The sequence below is a fragment of the Mus caroli genome, chromosome 10 (genome assembly GCF_900094665.2).
Source record: "Mus caroli chromosome 10, CAROLI_EIJ_v1.1, whole genome shotgun sequence".
NCBI classification, from domain to species: Eukaryota; Metazoa; Chordata; class Mammalia; order Rodentia; family Muridae; genus Mus; species Mus caroli.
The window spans coordinates 22,626,249-22,634,016 of record NC_034579.1 but is presented as its reverse complement, the minus strand read 5'-3'; the positions used below and the strand labels follow the sequence as shown (position 1 = coordinate 22,634,016).

The 7,768-nt window shown below is 39.8% G+C and overlaps 1 pseudogene; it reads left to right on the top strand.

Moving 5' to 3' along the window:
• The first annotated feature begins 5,951 nt into the window (after positions 1-5,951).
• Positions 5,952-6,970, top strand: LOC110303454 (annotated as a pseudogene).
• Positions 6,971-7,768: the final 798 nt, after the last annotated feature.

Sequence of the window (7,768 nt, the reverse complement as noted above, 5' to 3'; positions counted from 1 at the left end):
AAATGATAACTGCCAGTTGTGCCAGCACCATTTGTTGAAAATGCTGTCTTTTTTCCACTGGATGGTTTTAGCTCCCTTGTCAAAGATCATGTGACCATAGGTGTGTGGGTTCATCTCTGGGTCTTCAGTAATAGTTAACTTTCATGTGGTGTTGTATACTGACCAGGATCAAAATCTTGCACCTAAACTAGGTGAGGTGGAGTATGCCTGTAATCTTAACAGTGGAGGAATGCTAGTCCAGGGCCAGTTTGGGCTACAGAGTTATACCCTATCAGAACCAAGAAACAAACAACCAAACGTCTTAGAGCATGTACCGGTGCGTGTGTGAGTGCATGAATTTGTGTGTGTGTGTGTGTGTGTGTGTGTGTCACATGTCTACAGGTGATCACAGAGGTCAAAAGAAGGTACCAGGTACATTGGAGATAAAGTAACAGTTGTGAGTTGCCTGATACAGATGCTAAGAATTAAAATTAGGAATTAATTAATTGATTAATTAATTAATTAGAGACAGAGTCTTTTGTAGCCAAGATTGTTTCAAACTCATTATATAGCCAAGGTTAGTTAACTTTGAACTACTTATCCTTCTGGCTTTACCTCTGAAGTGTTAGGATTACAGACATGTACTATCATGTCCAGTTAAGATATTTATTTTTTATGGTGTTTATTTGAGACAGTCCCACTTTGTATTCCGGGATTTTCCTAGAGCTCACTCTGCAGTCCAGATTGGGCTTAAACTATGGCAATCCTCCTCTGTTAACCTCCCATATGCTGAGATAGCTGCGCTGGCTTTTTATTTTGATGTTTAGAAAACATCAGGGGGAAAAACACACTAAGAATAACGAATAAACACATGGGCTTAGATGGAAGATCTCAATTCAATTTTTCTTCCTGAGGGGTGTGACATAGCAGATTTTATTTCCCATTTCCTATATTTTTTTCCTCTTCTTTTCTGTTCTTGCATCCAAGATCTCCCACATGCTACAATTACAGATGTGCCTCTCCATGCCTGGCTAGCTTAACTTTCTGCATTTGAATTTCCTGATGTGCCAGGTGAGGTAATGGCAGTTACTATCTATAGAGGTGTGGAAATTCAGTGAACTAGTCTTCCTGAGCTACTGCGGATTATCTGAAGCATATGGGTGGAATATGAACATCATTATCCCACTGTTGTATTGTGCTTATTTATTACTTAAAGTGCTTCTGACCTTAGAAAGAAACATGATAAATCTCCATGATAGTGCAGGCTGTAGCAAGGTCTAAAAAGGAAAGCTTTTTCTTTCTTCGCTTTTGCTCCCCCACTCTGCATAAATGGTTTCTCCTGAGCTTGTTCCAAAGTGTTTTATAACCCAGCATGTGGGCACACAGACCTTCCTGAAGGGTCCTAGAGATGAAGTGCAGCCCCTGTTTGCATTTATGTCACTTAGCTGCTCTCCTTGACAACCTCCAGTCTCCTGCATCAGCTTCTCGTTGCTGTGAAATGCTGGAGAAAGTACTTTACAGAGTGAAGGATTAGTTTTGGCTCCTGGCTTGGGAGTTTCCACTTGTGTCTGTTCCTTTTGCACAGAGCATCATAGTACAGTGGGCATGATAGAGCAAGTCTGCTCACCTCATGGTAACTAGGATTTGGAGAGAGTGGGAAGGATGCCAGGGAGGAAAAGGAAGCAGGGACTGGAGGGGAGGTAGGCAGAGGAGTGGGAAGAGAGGGACAGAGGAGTGAGACCAGAGACAAGATACCTTCTTGAATGACAAGTTCCTACTTAATCTGCTTAGACTTGGTCCCTCCCCCTCTGAGCCCATTCAACTCTGAATTCATGGATGGATAGATCCTTTGATGAGTCTTGAGTCCTTGTGATTAATCCCTTTTTAAGGCTGAATCTTAGAACATTGTTGCATTGAGTATTAAACCTACTTCCTAAATCACATGGGTCTCCAGGTGACAATTTATATCCAAATCACAACACATGCATTAACTTGAATTTTTATTATACACACACATCACTCATTCTTCATTATAGTTGTGTTGCACTTTTAACAGACAGCTTTACAATCATGTATATTATTTATTATATATGTGTCACTTCCACTATTTATAAATGTATCATGGGAAAATTTCTTTTGCAGCTTTTCCTTTTTTTGTAATTGCAACTTAAGGGGAAAGTTCTAGCAGTAGGATTTCTGTATTAAAGCATTTGTGTGTTTTCTATTTTAATATTGTTTTATGATTCACTCTCCTAAAAAGATGCTTTGTTAGTTTAATGGCATCTTATGTTGGGGTGGGGTGTAATCCAAAAAATATCCAGCTCCTAGGGCATGCTAGGCAAGGACTCTCTGACTGAGCCTCATCCCAGTCATTGCTTGCTTAAGACAGGGTTTTACTATGTAGGGTAGGCTGACCTTAAACTGTCAATCAATCTTTCTACCTTCACCTTTTTAGTGCTAAATTTACAGGCATGTGGCACCATGCCCAACTTGAAATAGATTTTAATTAAATCTGTTAAATTTATTTTGCTATTCCATTATCTTTGTTTTGCCTGGGTTTTTTATTTTTTATTTTTGTAAAATAATATTTAACAGATACAGATGTGTAGCAATGTAGCTACAAGTCCAGGTCATGTGCTGGGATCCACAGCAGTGGTTTTCAACCTGTGGATCCCAACCCCTTTGGGGTGCTGAACAACATTTTTACAGGGATCGCCTAAAATCATTGAAAAATGCAAATATTTACATTATTATTCCTAAAAATAGCAATATTACAGTCATAAAGTAACATGGAAATAATTTTATGGTTGGGGGCTCACAACAACAGGAGGAACTATATTAAAGGGCTTCAGCATTAGGAAGGTTGAGCACCACTAATCTAAACTTCAGATTTCACTGAGATATCAGAAAAAAAAATGTCTTTATAGTAAAATAAAATTGCAAGCCCCATTCCTCTCAGTTGTGCTAGCTTTGTTTGTTTGTGGTTTGGGGGTTGCTTTGGTGTGTTTTGTTCTCTTTTGACTTCTTTTATGTTTGTTTTAGTAATAAAAGGCAGTTGCAATATATTTATTGATTATTGTGACAAAGAAGGGATTAGTTTGAGATTTAAAATTACTCTATAAAAGCTCGAAGACTATTATCACAATAACCATCACAGAAAATATATCTCACAAATCCCAATATTCTACCAAACCAAACTATACAGAACTTTATGCAGTAGGTGTATAAGAATAGTTACCAATAGTATTTTGACTTAAATGGTTACATTTTAAAATATTGTTTCTTTAAGGAGTTTTAAAATGAATTCTATATCATTGTTAATCAATGATGTCAGATTTCAAGTATTTTTCTTTTTTTTTTCCAATCTTAGCAGTTTTGTAAAAGGCAGAGTAGCCATTGAGTAGAAATGTCCCCAGCTTTGGAGTTATGGCTTGTATGTGTGAGACTCAGATCATCCACAGGGAGCTAGATGCCCACAGGGCTGCTAAGGAAACACTCAGTGGCCAGGGAACCAGTTTCCATCAGTGTCAACTTGAGCCCATCTGATGTGCCTTCTTCCTCCTCTAGGGTTTTCTATGAGGACACTATTTTGTTATTCAACACAGACCCTGACAATGCCTCCCTAAGTTACCTCAAGTCTCATGGTATTTAGCGAGTGTTGATTTCTATGATTCTGTCCTCATTTATGAACTGGCTGAGTTTACCTTTCTCAAACGTGTCTGTTGTTCTGTAGGTCCTTGATGCTTTCACAATAGTCCATAGTCCTTTAATTCACAATGTTGCTCTGGTCTGTCTGATCAGCCTAGCCTTCAATGTTTATTTACTTGTAAGTACCACAAAGTGTTCCTATTCCATCTTGTATTTTTCCTAACTCAGATCTAGTCTACCATTTCCTCTAAGATGACTGGCTCCTTTTAGGGAAGTATGATGTTTGGAAAATAAGGCTTCATTTTAAAAGAGAAAGCATGCTTACTCCTACTGGGAAGACAGGACTCGGAGTGGGAAAAACAGAAGAAAGACAGGTAGAAGAAGAGGGAGGGAAAAGAGAAAGAGACCCACACCTAACCATTACATATACAAACAATGGAGTTATAGGCAGGATGTGTTCATACATATAGAGACAGGTGGCTATCTATATCCATTTATAAACTACTTGACTATCTGTGTTTCATTCCATCTCTCATTCCAAACCTATTTCCATATTCCCAGATATCTGCCTCCTATTATTAATCATGTATATATGTGTTTATTGGTTCAATTGCTAGGATGTATAAAAATAATTAAGAATGGTTGACCTACATTTCTGGTGGCAGGTATTGTTTAAACTATAATATTTAAAGATCTTTTTGTATTAGCATGACAAAAAGTAGTCCAGAGATTATGTTCAAACATTGATTAATTTTGCTCACCCCTCCACAAGCAATTCCCTGACTGATTTGATTCGTGAATTTCAGCTTACATATTCCTGGTGTTAACGTGCTAAGAGCAAGCTGCAGCCAGAGCTTCTTCATTCCTCTTCATCAGTATTTTCCAGTGAAGTTCATGGTTTCAAAACTAAGAAATACATTCTTTACCAAGTTGCAAAAGTCTTTATCAATTCAGGATTTTTTCAGTGCTTTGATCACAAAAGGGTATTAATTTTTCTCCCCCATCAGAAAATACAGAGATTACCATATGGATTTTTTTTTCATTAAAAAGTTTTACATGGAATCTTTAATGAATTTCTCATTTTTGAAATAAACTTGCCCTTCTGTGATAAGTCCTCTTTGGTTATACTGATTTTTTTTTAAATATGGAATTGAATTTCTTCTGCTAAATTTGAAATTTTTATCAGTATCTCTAAGATATCTGTTTAGGTTTATTTTTTTCTTTTAGCATTAGGATCATCTGACTTCTGATATCTAAAATTTTGATAGTGGTTTTCAGTTTCTCCTGGGAGCAGCTATTATTCTCCCAGCAGCAGAGTTGTCAGGTCAAATGGGCCAGTGGACTTGGAAGTGCTTTACAGAGAGAGGATAGGAGGCATATGTTAATTATTACCGCAGCTAAGAGCAAAGCGAGCTACACAGTAGGGCAATTAAAGCTACCTCAGCTGAAAATGAAATAGACACTTGTAAAGATTTCACGGTAGTTATGTTTGAGTTCAGTTTTAATAAGTATTAAAATTTGATTAAACCATGAAGTAAATATTCTGTAGAAGGGAAAGACTGTAAGTATATTGATGCTTTTGATTGTGGAATTCATTCTGTCCACTGAACGATGTGCTGATGACTTTCAGACATACTGGGTTCTGTGAGTCTTCAAGGAAGCTATGGTGGTGTTCCCATCTGAAGGTCAGAGAGGGCAGTGGCTTCACCATCAACGGAGCCTAACTCAGCTCATGGCAAGGGTGCATGTTGGAGAGCATTCTGATCATAGGAAACCGTAATTGTCTTTGCTTCCCCTAAAGTCCACAATCCCCTTATCTTCACAGAGTAGATCATTTTAAAGAGCATTTCACATCATGCTGTGCTGCCTATCCACTCTATGACTTGTGTTCTTCCTACAGCCAAGCTATACCTTCTGTTGACAAGTGGGAAAGCCATTTGCTTTCAAATACTGCCTTTCTGGACATCCTGTGAACCACCCCGATTTTTATGTTGATTTTGAATAAGTTTTGTGAGACCAATCTGATGTTTTCCTCTTTCATAGTTGTGCAGTTTTTGAATTGAGGCGTTTGTGAGGCTTATCTTTACTCTTTAGACTATCTTTACTCTTTTTTAATTTAATTCTTTTGAGAATTCCTACATGACTGCCGTATGTACATCATTTTCACTCTTACCTCCACCCACCTGCCTGCTACCCCTCAATAACTTCTCTGGGGCCTCCCACTCCCTCTCAACTTTATGACTCCTTTTATAATTATCAATGTTACACACACACACACACACATATACACACCTCATTATATGCATATAGACTTTCAAAATAATATGACTTCCACTTTCTGCTCTTCCCTGTTCAAGAAACAACTACATCTTCTTGTACAGTGCCAGTCTTGTTCTGTAGACAAACTGGTGAAGGTCGATGTGATTGGATTTGGCCATATTTGGCTCCTGGTTACCAGGGCTGCCTTCTGCTCTACACTTGGCAAAGTAGAGATTGTTGCCATCAACAGCCCTTTCATTGACATCAACTACATGGTCTATTCAGTAGGACTTCAGCCATGGCAAATTCAACAGAACAGTCCAGGCTGAGAATGGGAATCTTATCATCAACGGAAAGCCCATCACCATCTTCCAGGAGCGAGACCCCTCTAACATCAAATGGGGTGATGCTGGTGCTGAGTATGTCGTGGAGTCTACTGGCATCTTCACCACCATAGAGAAGGCTGGGGCCCACTTGAAGGGTGGGGCCAAAAGGGTCATCATCTTCGCCATCCCTTCTGCCGATTCCCCAATGTTTGTGAAGGGTTTGAACTATGAGAAATATGACAACTCACTCAAGATTGTCAGCAATGCATCCTATACCACCAACTGTTTAGCCCCCTGGCCAAGGCCATCCATGACAACTTTAGCATCATAGAAGAGCTCATGACCACGGTCGATGCCATAACTGCCACTCAGAAGACTGTGGATGGCCCCTCTGGAAAGCTGTGGCCTAATGTCAGTGGGGCTGCCCAGAACATCATCCCTGCATTCACTGGTGCAGTGAAAGCTGTGGGCAAGGTCATCCCAGAGCTGAACGGGAAGCTCACTGGCATGGACTTCTGTGTTCCTAACACCAATGTATCCATTGTGGATCTGACATGCCTCCTGGAGAAACCTGCCAAGCATGATGACATCAAGAAGGTGGTGAAGCAGGCATCTGAAGGCCCACTAAAGGGCATCCTGAGCTACACTGAGGACCAGGTTGTCTCCTGCGACTTCAACAGTAACTCCCACTCTTTCATCTTTGATGCTCCGGGGTTGGCATTGTTCTCAATGACAACTTTGTAAAGCTCATTTCCTGGTATGACAATGAATACAGCTACAACAACAGGGTGGTGGACCTCACGGCCTACATGGCCTCCAAGGAGTAAGAAACCCTAGACCACCCACCCCAAGGCGTACCTGTTCCAACTTGGTCCCCATCACTGAGCATCTCCCTCACAATTTCCATCCCAGACCCCCATAACAGGAGGGGCCTAGGGAGCCCTCCCTAGTCTCTTGAATATCATCAATAAAGTTTGATGCACACCCCCTCCCCAAAATATGACTTCCAATGTCATTTTCAAATATCCTAACTGTTGGTTGATTATCTCTTCTCCCTGTTCTCCACAGTCCCCGCTGCCCCTTCATAGACTCAATATTCTATTATTCCTCCCTCTAGGGATCCTCCTCCTTTGCCCCACCCCTTGGCCCCTTTCTACATTCCTGGCTTCTGTAGTTACTCCAGATTATATTCTCAAATCCAAAGAGTCAGAGCCAGGGTCCATAAGAGAGAGTATGTAGCATTTGTCTTTCTAGGTCCACATTATCTCACTTAGTACAGTATTTCCCAATTTCATCTATTTAGTTGTAGATATAATTTCTCTTTACAGCTGAATAGAATTCCATTGTGCATATATGCTACATTTTTATTATCTATTCATTAACTGAAGGACATCTAAGTTGTTTCCAATTTTCAACTACTGTGAATAAAGTGACTGTGTACTCAGCTGAGCATGTGTCTCTGCAGTAGAATGTCAAGTCCTTTAGGTATATGTCAAGGAGAGGTGTAGCTAGGTTGTGTGGTTGATCGTATTTTAGCTTCTAGAGAAATCTCCATA